The sequence below is a fragment of the Ambystoma mexicanum genome, chromosome 6q (genome assembly GCF_040938575.1).
Source record: "Ambystoma mexicanum isolate Mex_15411 chromosome 6q, UKY_AmexF1_1, whole genome shotgun sequence".
In the NCBI taxonomy this organism is placed as follows: Eukaryota; Metazoa; Chordata; class Amphibia; order Caudata; family Ambystomatidae; genus Ambystoma; species Ambystoma mexicanum.
The window spans coordinates 1,633,708,454-1,633,725,258 of record NC_090937.1 but is presented as its reverse complement, the minus strand read 5'-3'; positions in this window follow the sequence as shown (position 1 = coordinate 1,633,725,258).

Genomic DNA, 16,805 nt, shown 5'->3' with positions numbered 1-16,805 from the left:
CATGGAATTAAGCTGCCCCGTATTCCACAGTATAAGATCTCAGTTGAAGACGAGCGAGCTTTGAAGAGCATTGTTTCCGATTTTGTGCATCGTGGGGTGATTGAGGAGATTGCAGGAAGTTTGTGCAATAGTCCGATTTTACCCGTGTACAAAAAAGGTGATAATGCAATTCCATTTCGTTTTATAATTGATTTACGTGCCATTAATAAAGTCGTCGCTCCGCAATTTCCGATTGTGCCTGATGTGACGACAATATTAACCATGATTCCAGCTACGGCTACTCACTTCAGTGTTGTGGACCTAAAGAATGCTTTCTTCAGCATTCCTATACATGAGGATAGTAGATACTTGTTCGCGTTCACCTTAGGGGGACGCCCATTCACATTTACTCGTGCACCTCAAGGTTATACTGAGAGTCCTAGTATTTATAGTAGGGCTTTGAAAGAGCAGCTTGATACCCTTGGATTGCCCCCTACTTGTACGTTGCTTCAATATGTTGATGATTTGCTTTTAGCCGCTGACTCTGAGAGCTCTTGCAAAGAGGGCACTGTGTTTTTGCTCATCCATCTAGCTAAGCATGGTCACAAAGCTTCGCTTAAAAAGTTTCAATATTGTTGTCAAAGGAGGGAAGAAGATTGACACCTGAAAGAATAAAACACATTTCTGGCATGTCCGTCCCAAATACACAAAAGGAAGTTAGAGCCTTGATAGGTATGGCTTCTTACTGTAGGTTATGGATCCCAAACTTCTCACTAGTGATAAAACCGATGTTGGCCTTGACGAAGAAGGGTATTTCTTCGCCATTGCCATGGAATACGCAGCATCAACATTCATTTGAGTTGCTCAAGACTGCATTATGTTCGTCGCCAGTTTTGGGCACACCGAACTATGAGAAGGCCTTTGTGTTGTTTGTGCATGAATGTGATGGGTGTGCTTTGGCTGTATTAACGCAGGAACATGGAGGGAAGAATAGGCCATGCGGTTACTACTCTTCCGCCCTTGATCCTGTTGCATGCGCTTTGCCAAGATGTTTGTGCGCTGTCGCTGCTGCTGCTGTGTCTGTAAAACAGAGTGAGGGAATGGTCCTAGGCCATGATTAACCCTGATGGTGCCTCACTCTGTAGATATTCTATTGTACAAAACCCAAACGCAACACCTCACTTCCGCACGACTGACAAGATATGAATTAATCTTGTTTGTTCCCCACATTCAAATTAGGAGGTGCTGCGTTCTTAATCCGGCTGAACTCCTACCTTTCCCGCAAAATACTGTTTGCGGTGACGAAGAGTCACATGACTGCCTGTATACTACTGAACAAGATACAAAAGGCAGAGTTGATTTGAGGGACACTCCTTTGAATAACCCACAAGGGGAGCTGTTTTGTGATGGCTCCTGCTTCAAACTACTGGATGGTACATCCACAGCTGCTTATGCAGTCACTATATTGAGTATGGTTGTGGAGACCAAGAGAATTACGCATAACTCTTCGCAGGCCGCAGAGATTATAGCATTGACTCGAGCTTGTGAGCTTTCCGAAGGGCTAACAGTAAACATATATACTGATAGCCAGTATGCCTTTGGGGTGGCTCACAACTTTGGGAGACTTTGGTCAGAGAGAGGGTTTTTAACTTCGCATGGCACCAAGATCCAGCATGGCTCCCTGATAGTACAATTGCTTTCAGCACCTGCGCTCCCTAGTCAGTTAGCAATCATTAAGTGCGCAGCACATCGCAAGATTATAGATGATGTAGGGAAAGGGAATGCTTTCGCTGATCAAATAGCTAGACAAGCTGCCTCTGATCTCTTCACAGAGATGTATGTTTCAAGGGAGACTGTAGATGCCTATGCAATGGATGAGGGTGTTGGGTCTGTACGGGATATCCAAGCCAATGCCACATTAGAAGAATCCAAGAGGTGGGCTGAGGGCTTGGGGAAACTCGATGATGATGGGTGTTGGGTGGACATGGTTGAAGGGAAATGGTTGTTTCCTAATGCCTATATAGTAATGATGGTTACCATGGCACACGGTCCCACACATGTGTGCGCTCAACAGATTACGACAATGTTAGAGAAAGTCTGGGTAAATGATAAGATTTAAAAAATTGCCCAGCATTATGTCCAAAATTGCATGATTTGCCTACAACACAATGTGGGAAAGGGGACAGCAACTCCAAGAGGTAGCTTTGGGCCTCCTTCTGTCCCGTTTGAAGTGATTCACTTTGACTTTATTGAAATGGAGCGATGTAACAATCTAAAATATGTTCTTGTGGTCATTTGCGCTTTTAGTAAGTGGGTCGAGGCTTTCCCTGTTAAAGACGCTACAGCCATGACCACTGCAAAGACCATGTTAAAGGAATTCTTCCCACGGTTCGGTTTGCCGAGAGCTATCTGGTCGGATAATGGTCCGCATTTTATCGCTGCTGTAATTCTACAGATATGTACGGCATTGCAAATTGACAAACGATTCAATTCGGCCAGACATGCTCAGAGTGCCGGATTAGAGGAAAGACACAATGGTAGCATAAAAAACAAGCTCGCTAAGACGTGTGCCGGCACCAAACTAAAATGGCCGGACGCCTTACCGATCGTGTTACTTTCAATGCGGACAACCCCTCAAACTAAGACTGGGCTCTCTCCATTTGAGGTGGTAATGGGGAGACCTGCCAATATCTGGGGTCTTCCGAAGCCTAGGGCATTGAGGAATGTAGAAAATGTATTGCTTTCAGACTATTGTAGCCAGTTGACTAAAAACCTTTATTTCATTTATCACCAGGTACGAGACGCTTTACCCGCGCGATACGAGGGCCCAGGCCACAGTATACAACCTGGAAGTTGGGTTTTGGTCAAATCCTTTGACCGATCTTCCTGCCTTGCACCTCGGTTGCTGGTCACCCAAACAGCGGTGCGTGTCGCAGGCCGGAAGCATTGGATCCACGCTACGCATGTCAAGAAACTTCCTCACCCAGTGCCACACGTTACAGAAGAAACAGAACCCCTCGCTAACGCTGCAACCAATGATCCCAAAGCAGTGAGTAGCACTGAGAGTGCGTCAGAGAATCTTTCTGAGCCAGTGAGGCTTGGGGAAGCTGCCATTTTGTCTCTGCACTCTCCGAAAATTTTGCTCCCGGAAATTGCTGTTCCAACTTCACTTGCCTCTGATACGTTGCTTCCAACGGGAAGTGACGACATCTTGTTCTCGGATCAAACAATACCAGGCACAACAAGATACAACTTCCGGCCACGAAGATAGACATACAGCACGGTTTTGCTGTGCATCTGATAGACATACGGCACGGTTTGGCTGTGCATTCAAGGAAGGAAAGGATCATCAAGTGCTTGCTTTTGCCCAAAAAGTTGAGGAAGGGGATTCTGTTGGCTAGGGGTTGTGGAAGGACTAAGAAGCCGCGCGACCGTAGTGTCGCCAGCAACGAACATTGGGGTCGTCAATTGAAAATCTACAATGCCTGCTACCGCCACCGCTGCTGCTCGTATTGGACTTATAAATAAGGGGGTGACCAACTTGGACAATGAACAATGTGCCTGGGCCCCGAAAACGTATTGCTGTGTTTTTATGATAATATTTGGTTTTATAATAGTCACTGTCTTAGGCCTTTGGTATTTCGAAGAAACTCATCCTTTACAGTCTTTGCTGCCGACTGAAATTGTACCCGCTGTTCCTACAGCTTTTGTACATTTGCATACTCTGTCACCTAGGGACTCACAGAATAGACAGAAGTATCACAATAATACCTTGTTGCTTATAATGAATGCAACACATGCCATTTTTAATAAGACTAATTGTTGGGTCTGCTCGCATTTACCGCAACATGGAGATAAGGGGCTAGGTTGGTATATTCACCCTTTACCTTTGACAACTGCTTGTTATGCTTCACTTAGAGCACTGTTCTTTGGCCGATGGAACGATAGCATCTCGGGGAACTTTGATGGCACTAATTTGAATAGTTTTGAGAAACGTGTTCTGACTCCCCTGGGATGCTCGCTTTTCGCAAATAGGAGTAAGCTCAATATTGCTTCTATTAGGCCTTCTGATAGACTGTCTCGTCCTTTCCAATCTTTGATTTCCTTTAAAATGGCTCCGATAGGCAATAAGGATGCCGTGCCTCCTTCTTATACTGTTAACCATAGGCCCGATTCAGTTTCTTTCTGCATACAGAGGAATGGCACCCGGTCAATGGGAGATTTTAAAGGTTGTGCCAACGTTGCAAATTTGACTGGGGAAGACAGACCTTTGTATGTAGGCGAACCTATCTATTTCGTTTGCGGTAATGTAGCATTTCCATGGTTGTCCAGGGATTGGCAGGGAACTTGTTATCAGGAATCCTGTTACCTGGGGTGTTTATAGCAAGCACTGTAGAGGTTTCGAAGGCTCGTCCACGGCGGGACGAGAATGGCGACACTCCAGCACAGGTTTTAGGAGATGTAGCGAAATCATTCCTTCCATTCTTTGGGCAGATAGCGAATTCCGTGGATATCAGGAAACTAGCGAGAGTACTGGAGAGAACCATCAACCGGACCACAGATATACTCTATAATATGACTTTAGAGCAGAAAGCGATCAGATTGGTAGCGCTTCAGAACCGGATGGCATTAGATGTCATTCTGGCTGAACGTGGTGGAATATGTAAACTAGTGGGGTCCGCTTTCTGTGTTTTCGTACCGGATTCCTCCCCAACTATTTTTAAGGCAATAAAGAATCTGCACATTCTTAGTTCAGAAGTGCATGTTCCCGAGGGAAATTGGAATCTTAGCGCTTGGTTCTGGGACTTCTTGCGGTCTTGGGGTTGGAAAGTGCTTTCAGTCTTGCTGATTATTTTGGGAATTCTGCTATTTCTTTTTTGTTGTATCCAATGTCTACCAAGTATATGTTCAATTCTAGGGGAATGTTGCGCACAGGCGATAGGTACAATAGGACATAAAGTGTATGCCCCGGATAAAACCTCTAAGGAGTATGTACTGAAAGAGATCTTAGTAAAAGATCTGATGGCGATAGATATTTCTGACAGCTATTCAGGGTGTATGGACGATGACACATGGAGTTATTTGCAGGGAGATCAGAAGTAGTTTAGCACTTGGCATAGGCCAAAAGGAGGGTTTGTCAAACTAGAAATTATATCGTGCCTCCTATTGCTATGAATATATGTATATTGGCCTACACCAAGCTGCTAACAAGCTGCTTATAAACTACATGTGAATAAACTCGCATTGCAAGGTCCTGACCTTAGAAACCATGTAAACTGTCATTTTGGGTCAAGCCGCCATTTTAGGTTTTCTTGCTCCATAAAGTCACCATGTGAGCTAAAATGGTAGCCTATGTTATTCAGAACAGAACTTGATTGTCATGACCTCTGTACAGCTAATGTATAACTTGCCTGCAGGCCACTTGTTAGGGTCATGAGCTGAGACCTTGTCCTTCTGCTGACCTGTGTGCAATGGATTCCCTGTATCACCGAAACTGATCTATAATTGAATGAGAACACCTGCTTAACTATATTGTATAAATTAAGTCCCGCATTGTAATGTTAGGCCTAGAGCATACATTATTACCGTTTCTTCTTGTTAATGTATAAACCTAAGATGAACTAGATTTGACCTGGCAATGGACCCTAGAGCAGTAACTTATTTATGGAATGGTTAACCTGAAGAAAGGCTGGACAACAGGCTGGAGAAATGTATAAAAGCCTGACTGTTTCAATGAATATTTGCACTCACTGAGCACACCGAACCACGCCGGAGTTCGCTGTGTTGTACTGAGGGTCGATAGCTATCTGAATTTTGTTCTGTTCTTTTGTAACTGGATTCAGTATAAAATAAAGTACTTTGTATGTTCCTTTGTAATCTGTGTTTGGTGTGTTTCCTTTTTGGTTACCCTGCCTCATATTATTTCCTTGTTTTCAACACCAGAAGCTTCCTAGAATCACATTCATTGCTAGGTCGACACCAGAAGCGTCACAGAATCACATTCATTGCTAGGTGAACATCAGGTAGACCTGGAGGCAGCACTGTGACTGCACTGGTTGGCAACCATTGTCTCGCATGCTGCTCTTGTCTGCTGATTTCCGTTCTTTGGACCATGGAATCACTCTGGACAGATTGACTTCTGTGGCTGGGGTGCCTGAAGAGTCACTGGGCTGCTTCCATTCTTTCTTAAGTGTCAGACCCTATTTCCTAAATTGAGAAGGTTATCGAACAAATTGCACTTGTATAAAATGAGGGATTCCCCAGGTCTATGCCCTGTCCTCATTACTCTTTACATATACACCCTCAAATTACATGATTTGCCTGCAAGCCGAGCGACTGTATCACTGCTACATAGATGGCCCCCCACTGTGCAATGCTCGCCCCCCCTACCACGCACTCTCCCTAAACCCATTAAGCCACATCAGCCTGTTAAAATGGCACGCACCCTGCTAACTAATATGGCTGCCTTGTAATGAAGCAGGTCCACGTAATCTTAATAATAATAATGAAACAATAGGAAGAGCTTCTTTGGAATGAAATGAAATCTCAAAAACAATTATGAGAAAGTAAGAGCTGCTGACAGAGCTTCACACGGGCACCGGCAGCCGCCAGCTTGATGGCAGCACCAATTACTGAGTGAAGGGTGCCGATGTAATGGGTATCACCCCGCTGAGCCAAGATGTCGCCCGCCGAGCCGCGGGGAGCGGCGGCTCAGGCCTGAGTGCAAGCCCGGGCCTGGTGCAGCGAGATGAGAAATTACAGGCCGCGCGCCACGCTATTCAGCGTGATTAAGGGGGTTCCATTTCCAGAGCATGGGTCACCAGGGCCGCCCCCAATTTGATGATCACGTGCCATACTTTAGCCTTGAAGCTGAGGCTTTTACCGACTTACGCTCTCTACAGGAGGAGGAGAGCACATTTTTACAAAAGTTGTGATGCTACAAAAAGTGTGAAGTGGCTCAGGAATCAAGTGGAGAGTACACGTGGGTGGACAGTCCCCCCCACTTTTTTCACAGGACTCATTGATATGGTAAGTTCTGGTGACGCCACATGCAATTGGTATGTTAATGAGCCCCCGCCCCTTTTCATTTTAGGGCTTGACCCCTGAGTCTGCTACATTCATTTTAATGATAACTATAAAATAAAAGCAGTGGTATGTTCTGCGGGCCCACCCTGGGCTCGTGCTGTATCACGTGGTTGGTGTCACCTGGTACACCATGTCATGGGTTCAATAAAAGGGGCGTGCGGCTTCCCGTGCACCAGTTACCATCAGAAGTCACTGACTCCTGCATGTATGTCATGCAGGTATGCAGGAGGGGGCCCGGCCTTACTGGTGCCCCCATACCGCGGAGCGTGTTCATAATCCTGCAGCTCTATAAATAACCCGTGTCACCATTACCCGATTTAATGGTGGTATTTGATCGTATTCTCTGATACAGTTTCTTCCCCCGCTTCCACGTGTGCCCCGAAATCTTTGGGAACTCCAGGTTGGCATATCTCTGAACTCACACGTGTGTGGCGGGTGTCACCAGCCATGTACCAAGGCAGCTGTCTCACCCGCTCAAGCCCCCTGCACGCCCACAGAATCCAATGGGCTCTCAAACGGCCCCCATCATGGCAACAGAAAAGCTTGAGAGCAGTAGTTTGGAGCTGACGACGGAAAAATCAGCTAAAAATGGAGGAGGCAGCAGGGTAACCCCTGCGGTGTCATGCCGCCAGGACCTGGAACCATCCCCTGGGGGTCAAAAGGCGAGGGGCGGAAAGGCGCCAAAGGCCTAATGGGCCAAAAGCCCGCGAAGGGCAGAACAAAAGAAAATGGGCGGGGACATCAGGACTTAAGCAGGCGGGACCGGGGTGCCAGGCATCTCGCTCCTGCACTGGGACCCGGTCGCCGCCTCGCTGAGGGAAGAAATTTCGTTTTGTGCTGGAAGATGTTCGGGATGTTCTTGGTCCAGGTTCCTGGTGCACGAAGAGGAGAAGAGGCGTTCGAGGGAAGGGAGTGTTCCTGTACATGCCGAGATGAAGTTCCAGCATGGAGGGAGCTTCGTGTGTTGCAGTGCAAACCGCATTGGAAGGTAAAAGCCGAGTGAAAAGGGGCCTCAGATTACAGGAGTCAGGGTAGTGGGCTTGTGCCAGTACAGGCGCAGCCCAGTGGGTAATGGAGGGACTTCGTTCCGCAGGAAAGCTGGTGTTAAAGGATCGGTGGCAGCGCGGGTAATCAAGGAACATCGTATGTGCGCAAGGGGTTAATGCGAGGTGTGCCCGCTGTTGATCCTCTTAGTTTGTAGAAAAAAAAAAAAAAAAAAAAAAAAAAAAAACATGGCTGACGGTAGGCCTTTTGAGAGGCACGCCGGTGGATACCTGGGTCGTTGGAGTTGGGATGGCGGGTAGAAGCCGCCGTTGGGGGTGCGCGGACGTAAGGCGTGCAGGGGATAAGCATGGGGGTTTTAAAGAAAGTTTGACGGATTTGTTACCAGAAACCGTTGCAGTATCAGCTGCTGATTTGGGGGTAGAAGCCGCCGTTGGGGGGTGCGCGGACGTAAGGTGTGCAGGGGATAAGCATGGGGGTTTTAAAGAAAGTTTGACGGATTTGTTACTAGAAACCGTTGCAGTATACAGCTGCTGATTTTGTGAAAGGCCGGCAGGATAGCTCACCGGCAACGTGCACGCCTTGCAAACAAGACGGCACGAAGCAGCACAGGTTAAATCCCCGGGTCCGCGCACAGAAACCTCGGGGTATTAAGCACGTGATAATTAGGCAATTAAGGCATATTCCCGTAACAGCGCCTCGATGCACCCAGAGCGCTGTAAAATGCAAATTAAATAAATAAATACGCAAGCCTACAGTCTTTCTAGATGCCCCTTTTGCGTGCAGGGTGGTTTAAAGAAATTCGCATAAACCCAGCGGTAATGTTAGAGTTGTGTGTGCAGCACATAAAAGTAAGTTGTGGCGGGTTCGAATGTGCTAATCTCTTCACGGATGGCATGATTAACTTGTTTAGAAAGGGCTAACGGCAGCTGTGTTCGGGTGCTCGCCAGGTTGGCGTGGGTTTAATGGTTTCATAGGGAATGCTGTAGGAGGTTCAAAGGAACTAGTAAGTGGAAGGGAGCGACGTGGGTTTTTGCGGAATAGAGGGCAGAGACCGCTTTTTACGGATATCGCTCAAGGATAGAAGGAAATGTTGTGCATTTAAGGATGTGTTTCGCTTACTATGGTTGGATGCGGCCCAGGAACAGTCGACCACTAAATATGGGTGGGAAAGCAGGCAGATTAGACATGTCTAGGAAAACACATGCGCAATAGGGCTAACTCGGGAAAAGTAAATGTGAAAAGCATGTGCGTTCTTGGATAATAGAGGTTAATGGACCAGCATTCCCTGGTGGCCATTATGTTTATATTCCCAACCTATCTAGCGGACCCAGTGCAAATACATATATGTTGAATTCCACCCGGGACGTGCTCCTGGTTTTGTCTCAGACAGGAAAGTGAATTGTGGGACTGGTAGTTTCAATTTCCGCATTTGTGCGTATGCTGCACTGTGCGTGGAAGGGATTTTAAGAGTAGGGAGAACCCCTTTTGCTGTGTTTAAGCTCCCTCTGTGGCATTTCCGCTACTGTCCCCTTGTGCTGGAGCCAGACCTATGGCTGTGGATAACGTGCAGTCAAACTCCCAGTGATGCTGTGGCCACAATCCTTCTTACATAGAAAAAAAGAGCTGTTTTAGAAGCTTATAAATCCTGCGTGGGCCCTGATTTGCTGCTTACTTCCCTCCCGGTTCTCGACATTTAGGGTCCGTGGGAATACAAAGGAATAAAAAGGAGGCCGTTTTTATCTTGCTCCTGCCAAAAGTATTAGAACATTTCGTTTCCAGTGTCCATTTTCATCTCTTTCAGGATATAGATCAGATGCATGAATGAGTTTACGGCCTGACCGCGCTTGAATAAACCGATCGTGGCTTCATCCGGGGGCATGTAGTTCCGTTCAAGGAGGGAACGGTTGGCATCCCGAATTATTCTTACGTTGTCGAGGGAAGGGGTTGCTTAAGGGTATTCGACAATCTGGTGGCGAGCTGCAGGGTCACGGGTTAAGCACCATATGGGAATAGGTGCGGGGTTAGGAATTGGTAGTAGTATCTGAGGTCGGGGAAGTATGGCCAGTTATTACCGCAATGTTTTACCACTATTTGAATGCGGGTTGCGCTTGTGGGTTGGCCAGCATGTGAGGTAGCTGGAGGCGCCGGACACGAGATATGCTCGCCTTATTAAGTTATGAGGAAGAGGAAAAGCCGGGGGCTAGGCGCGCCTCTGGCCCACGAACAGAAGGGGTTTTGGTAGGTAAGGCCTGCCATGTATCAGTGCATTCGGCCTTATTTTCACCGCAAAGGCGTGGATCGCTGGTTAAGAGGGTTTACGGCCATGTCGTGCGGGTAAGGTACTATGGGAACATGATTGAGTAGGATTATGGGTGTCTCGGCACGTTGCATCCCGTTAATGCAGGCCATTACTGGGATAGCCACAGCAAATACTTGATGGCACCGCAAGGAAGGCTGCACGGGGCAGCTACAATGCATTTACGGGCGGGTGCAGGTGGAGAGGCACTCGCTAAGTAGGGAAGGTCCATAGCTTGCCTCAAAGGCATGGGGGTGACTGGCTTAGGTAAAGCAATAGGTAACTTGACATGGGTGGGCTCATACAAGCAGGCGTTGCTTAAGACAAGTTGCGGATAGGAGGGCGCATCCCCATTGCAGGGCAAGGACAGCATAAGGCGAGCCTGGGTAGGATGGCTCAGGGTCAATGCGTCCGCGTTGTTGGAGAGTCGGCACAGACAACGCAGGTCCAGGTACTGCACCCGCAATTAGGACCTACGGAATCTGTCTCCTGCCCATAGGCAACACGAGCCCCGGTAGGTTTGCGGGGTCGGACAGGGACATACAATTATCATGGCACCATTATGTCGGGCACCAAAGGGTAAGGTGACCCATCGTTGCAGATGACAATCATTTCCTTTTGGGACTTTGTATAAAGAGAATCCAATGGGGGGGTAAGATGAACCGTCATGCAAAGGTGCAAGGTAAAGAATATGTGTTAAGCAACAATAGTCCAACCTTACCCCCCACCCCCTTTTTCCCCACAGTAGCAGTTTGCAGTGGGGGGGGCATTGCCCAACAAGACAGGCTGGGCACCTGTCTGAGCGACAGGTAAAGGTGTGCATTTTAACCTCCAAGAACCAATACAAATGTTTTCCCCGAATCTCGCAGTATCAAAAAGGGACCTTCACCTTCGCTTAATTGTAATTTTATCATGTTCCATAGTGCGGTGGTGAAGTGTCTGGCCGACAAACCTAACAAACTACGGCTCGAGACCCAAGGTCAGCTTAAATGCATGAATTCAAAGAAGATAGTCTAGGCGTTTCAATTATTTTGGGGAGGGAATCAAGCCTTTAATTGCGGCCTCTCCAGCCAGGGACGAGTTGCATACGGCTAGTAAATTCTGCCAAGGTGGCTAAATGTTCAGGCGCAGAGCAAGACGGAAAGGTGGCAGGGGCAGGGAAGTGTCCCGGAGCAGGCCAGCCACGGCTAAGGCGGAGAGGGGTGGCAGGGGCAGAAGTGTCCCAGAGCAGGCCCTCCCTGGTTAAAGCAGAGCGGGATGGTAAGGAGACTGGCGGCAGGGGCTGGGGTGTCCCGGAGCAGGCCCACCCTGGTTAAGGTGGAGCAAGACGGAAAGATGGTAGGGGCGGAAGTGTCCCGGAGCAGGCTCGCCCTGGTTAAGGCGGAGCAAGTTGGAAAGGTGGCAGGGGCAGAGGTGTCCCAGAGCTGGCCCACCCTGGTTAAGGTGGAGCAAGAAGGAAAGGTGGTAGGGGCAGAAATGTCCCAGAGCAGGCACGCCCTGGTTAAGGCGGAGCGAGTTGGAACGGTGGCAGGGGCAGAGGTGTCCCAGAGCTGGCCCACCTTGGTAAGGTGGAGCAAGAGGGAAAGGTGGTAGGGGCAGAAGTGTCCCAGAGCAGGCCCGCCCTGGTTAAGGCGGAGCGAGTTGGAACGGTGGCAGGGGCAGAGGTGTCCCAGAGCTGGCCCACCTTGGTAAGGTGGAGCAAGAGGGAAAGGTGGTAGGGGCAGAAGTGTCCCAGAGCAGGCCCGCCCTGGTTAAGGCGGAGCCGGTTGGAAAGGGGGCAGGGGCAGAGGTGTCCCAGAGCTGGCCCACCCTGGTCAAGGTGGAGCAAGATGGAAAGGTGGTAGGGGCAGAAGCGTCCCCGAGCAGGCATGGCCGGAAGACAGCAAAAGTTGGGGAGATGGTCTTCAGGTTGTTGCAAACGATATATAAGGCACACAAAATATAAGTTAACCATGCCGTTCCCTCCTGTTGTCACTTCGCAGCAGCACAAGGAAGGAGGGAACGTACCATGTAGGTGGTAGGGCGCGCATGCATCTCAAAGGCTAAGGCGAGCTGGACTCGGCGGCGGGAGGCGCTGATGGCCGGCGAGGCAAGAGGGAGTGGCACGGGGTGCCAGGGATGAAGTTGGCTCAGCTAGAGGGGCAGCTATGGAAATTGCTGAGTAGGCGGCAGAAACCAGAGGGTTGGTAATACTCTTGGGGGGGAACGCCCTGACCAGCCTGGGGAGGGGTGTCCGGCTGAGGGACATTACGAGATCATTGCAGGAAATAGCAGCACAGTTGGGCGAAACTGAATGGTCGGAAGGGATTCCCCCGACACAAGGGAAGGGGGCAGAGAGCCAGGCAGTAGTTGTGTAGGGAAGAAGGATGCTGAAGGGGGGTGTTGCAAAATTACAAGGGCAGGGGTTTCCAATCAGAATAGGCATGGCTTGAGGGATGGGGAAACACCCGAGTACTTCCGATCGGACGGTGGAAAACTTGTCCACGAACGAAACGGAGCTCCTTTTTCGGGGACATCTTTAGCAAATTACTGGAAGGGGAGTAGGAGACAGGAGGAAGGGGAGCCACAGTGGGCGAGAACCCACTCAGTGGCGTGGCGGTGTTTGGGCAACCAAGCACAAATGATAGACTCCGGACGAGCCAGAAGGAAACGGAATGGGTCTTCGCTCTTCCGGACCAGCGCCTCTTGGGGGCCTAAACGGCGGGGGCGTCTGGTAGGGACAAATAAGGCTCAGCTTCCCCCAAAAAACAAACGGCGCTCTCCCCACCCACGGACACCTGCGCGGGCAGGATTGGAACAGGTACAATGGGTCGGGGGAGTTGGGGGCCTACGGTAACAAAGAGAGGGGGAAGCAAAGGAAGTCCGGCAAGCAAACGCCACACGGGCAGAATGAAGTTCACAAATGTGTACAAATAATTCTGTTGTCATGGAAATAAAACTGCGGCCAAAGTTGCCATTTGAAATTTTGTGTCATGCCAATTTGTGGGGATAAGGAGTAGTGCATGGGGGTGCATGCACAAAGAATAATTGGCAGTAAAGGCAAATGGACGGCTGCAGGGGTTATGGAGCTGACGACGGAAAAATCAGCTAAAAATGGAGGAGGCAGCAGGGTAACCCCTGCGGTGTCATGCCGCCAGGACCTGGAACCATCCCCTGGGGGTCAAAAGGCGAGGGGCGGAAAGGCGCCAAAGGCCTAATGGGCCAAAAGCCCGCGAAGGGCAGAACAAAAGAAAATGGGCGGGGACATCAGGACTTAAGCAGGCGGGACCGGGGTGCCAGGCATCTCGCTCCTGCACTGGGACCCGGTCGCCGCCTCGCTGAGGGAAGAAATTTCGTTTTCCACCCACCCACCCACGAAATACAAGCAAAAGAGCAGGAGACCTGGGGTGTTGCTGTCGCAGGACACCCAGGCCAGGATGTGACAAGTTGGCGGTGTTTGGGCAACCAAGCACAAATGATAGACTCCGGACGAGCCAGAAGGAAACGGAATGGGTCTTCGCTCTTCCGGACCAGCGCCTCTTGGGGGCCTAAACGGCGGGGGCGTCTGGTAGGGACAAATAAGGCTCAGCTTCCCCCAAAAAACAAACGGCGCTCTCCCCACCCACGGACACCTGCGCGGGCAGGATTGGAACAGGTACAATGGGTCGGGGGAGTTGGGGGCCTACGGTAACAAAGAGAGGGGGAAGCAAAGGAAGTCCGGCAAGCAAACGCCACACGGGCAGAATGAAGTTCACAAATGTGTACAAATAATTCTGTTGTCATGGAAATAAAACTGCGGCCAAAGTTGCCATTTGAAATTTTGTGTCATGCCAATTTGTGGGGATAAGGAGTAGTGCATGGGGGTGCATGCACAAAGAATAATTGGCAGTAAAGGCAAATGGACGGCTGCAGGGGTTATGGGGGAGCTCTCCTCGGCCACTGCTTGACGCCGGGGTGCCCCCCCCCCCTCCCTCGGCCTCCCTGTTGCTACCTTACGCACAGCAACATGCACCGCAATTCCCTCTTTGGGGATCAATCATGCTGTCACAACAGTATGCTGTTATAGGGGGGTGGGGGGTGTCAGCATGAACCACCACCATCGCATCGATACACACACACTAATAAAACGTAGCGGGATTTGGAGACTCGTTATGTCTGCCCCGCTGCACAACTCCAAGTCACACACGCACACAAATGAGGCAGAAATACTGTTTTCAGCAACTTTTACTGATCAGCAGCACCTGAAATTAAATCCCCACAGACTCTGACATGCTAAAACAAAAATACACACGATAGAGGCAAGAGCGGGATGGGGGGGGGAGGGGCTCTGAGACTCCATCATGTTTACCCTGCTGTCCGGGTGCTTTCTTTCTGCACCTGCTGAGATCAGAGCAAGACAACATACATCTGCATAATGAACCTTACACACTCAAAACAGAAATGATGAACTAATAAACTCCAAATTTTACTGGAAGAGCTAAGGAGAGCCAAGAGCAACCAGCTGAAAACGAAATCATTGATTAAACTGCAGGTGCTACGCGTGCTTCGCTTTGAAAACGAGTCTAAGGTAATGCCAGCGAAGGAAGCTGTCTCTACCCTGGACATTGAGCAATCGTTCACACTTTACATGCACTGGAGAACAAGAGACAATGGGCCTCATTACGACCGTGGCGGCCACGGAATGAATGGTGCCGGTAAGGGACCGGCACCGTACATTCCGGGCCGCCACATTATGAGTTCTGCAGCGGGTCCCGCTCTGTGCGCCTGGCCAGACCAGACGTGCAGAGCGGGACCCGCTAGCAGTACAGGATACTAACAACGGGCCCGTCATTAACGGGCCCGTTATTAGCATCCTCCCCACTCCTATTGAGCCCTATAGGGGCTCAAATGGGAATGGGGACGTACCGGGTCTGGGTCACGCGAAAGGGAATTACCGGGCCCTCCAAGGTCGGAATGGCTCAGTAAGTCCCCTTTTGCGGGACCCGGACCCGAGTTTGAGGGCAGCCATGCTGCTAAAAACAGCATGGCTACCTCCAAACTGGTAATGAAGCCCAATGTATGGGAGGAAAGGTTGTTTAGGCCCCCTCCCCTCCATTCCCATCCCAACACGCACACTATGCTCGTTCCACGACGGGACATGCACCTCTGGCCAAAGGTGCCGGTCAGCCTTGGGACGACACATACAGGTGCAACACCTACAAGAGGGCTAATTACTGACTCAATTTTGTATGAACACCGACTCCATTTTGTATCTGCTCTAGTAGGCCTCACAGAAATGCCAGCCTGCAGGCCCACACCTCACCCCTGGTTCCGCGCACAGTCAGCCAACTATTCCTCCCTCCACCTCCTCTCTGCTGTCTCTGCGATTGTCATTTTCTCACGGAAAACTGGGTGTGAAAGGCTACAAACAAAACACTGTATCTCTCGCCTTCCTCCTTACATCACAGCCCTGTGAATGACTGGGCCAAGGCCTGGTTTTGGAAAAAACCCATCCATCTCCACAAACCTGCTCTGCCCTCGCAGCCCCACCCGGAGGATATACTACTCACACAACGTCACCCCTTATTTGATGTAACAGATGCCTGCCTCACAACTGTGTGCCACTCAGATTCACCCCTATCACTAATCCCGCATGTGAATATACTTCTTTGTACTAACAGACAATAAAGTAGTCTTCATGAGGTCTAAACGAACGCTTGATAAAGTATGTTAGCTGATTGATTGTAGTAGATAAGAGCTCTAGGCCCAGGCGACCCTGCCCCACTGTCCAGGTCAATTGCTGTCAATATAATGTACTCATAGGTATGATGTTAGAAGAACCATGTGACATAATGTACATTTTGTGGCCCCAAGGTTGGTAACATGGGTGGTAACAACGAACAATGTATCTTGCTATAAAATGGACGTGGCCAGCGTCGTGTAACGTAATTAACTTGAACCAAACCCCTCACAGGTCATATGTAGAGATGGCACTTGCGAAACTTACTTAAGACCCATTACATGTGCTTTCAATTTCATTGTCCTGCCCAGGCCTCATCTCCCCGATGCTGCGCCGCACAATACGAGCGCTGATGACCCCACCTTTTTCCCCTCTCGCGCCTGTGTTGCTTGAGCTCATGTCCTACCGATGTCTCAATGTAACAAATGTACTCTTTTCATCCCTCCACTGAGTCCGTGCTCCCATGCCTCTGAAAGAAACGGCCCCCACACCTTTCACCTGGTCAACAATTTACAGCGAACTAATAAAAATGTACATATGAAATATATGGTTTTCTCCCTAAATGCCAAGGTGTGACTTGTGACTGATTTGTGCATACTTTGAAGTATTGTGTATTAGAGAGTTAACACCAGCCGCCTCACCCAGAACCAACATGACCTTCACCTCACACCGACCAGCCCTGCTGATGCACGTGATGTCCGACATCCCGCCACACCATCATCCAATCACAAGAAGCCAGTC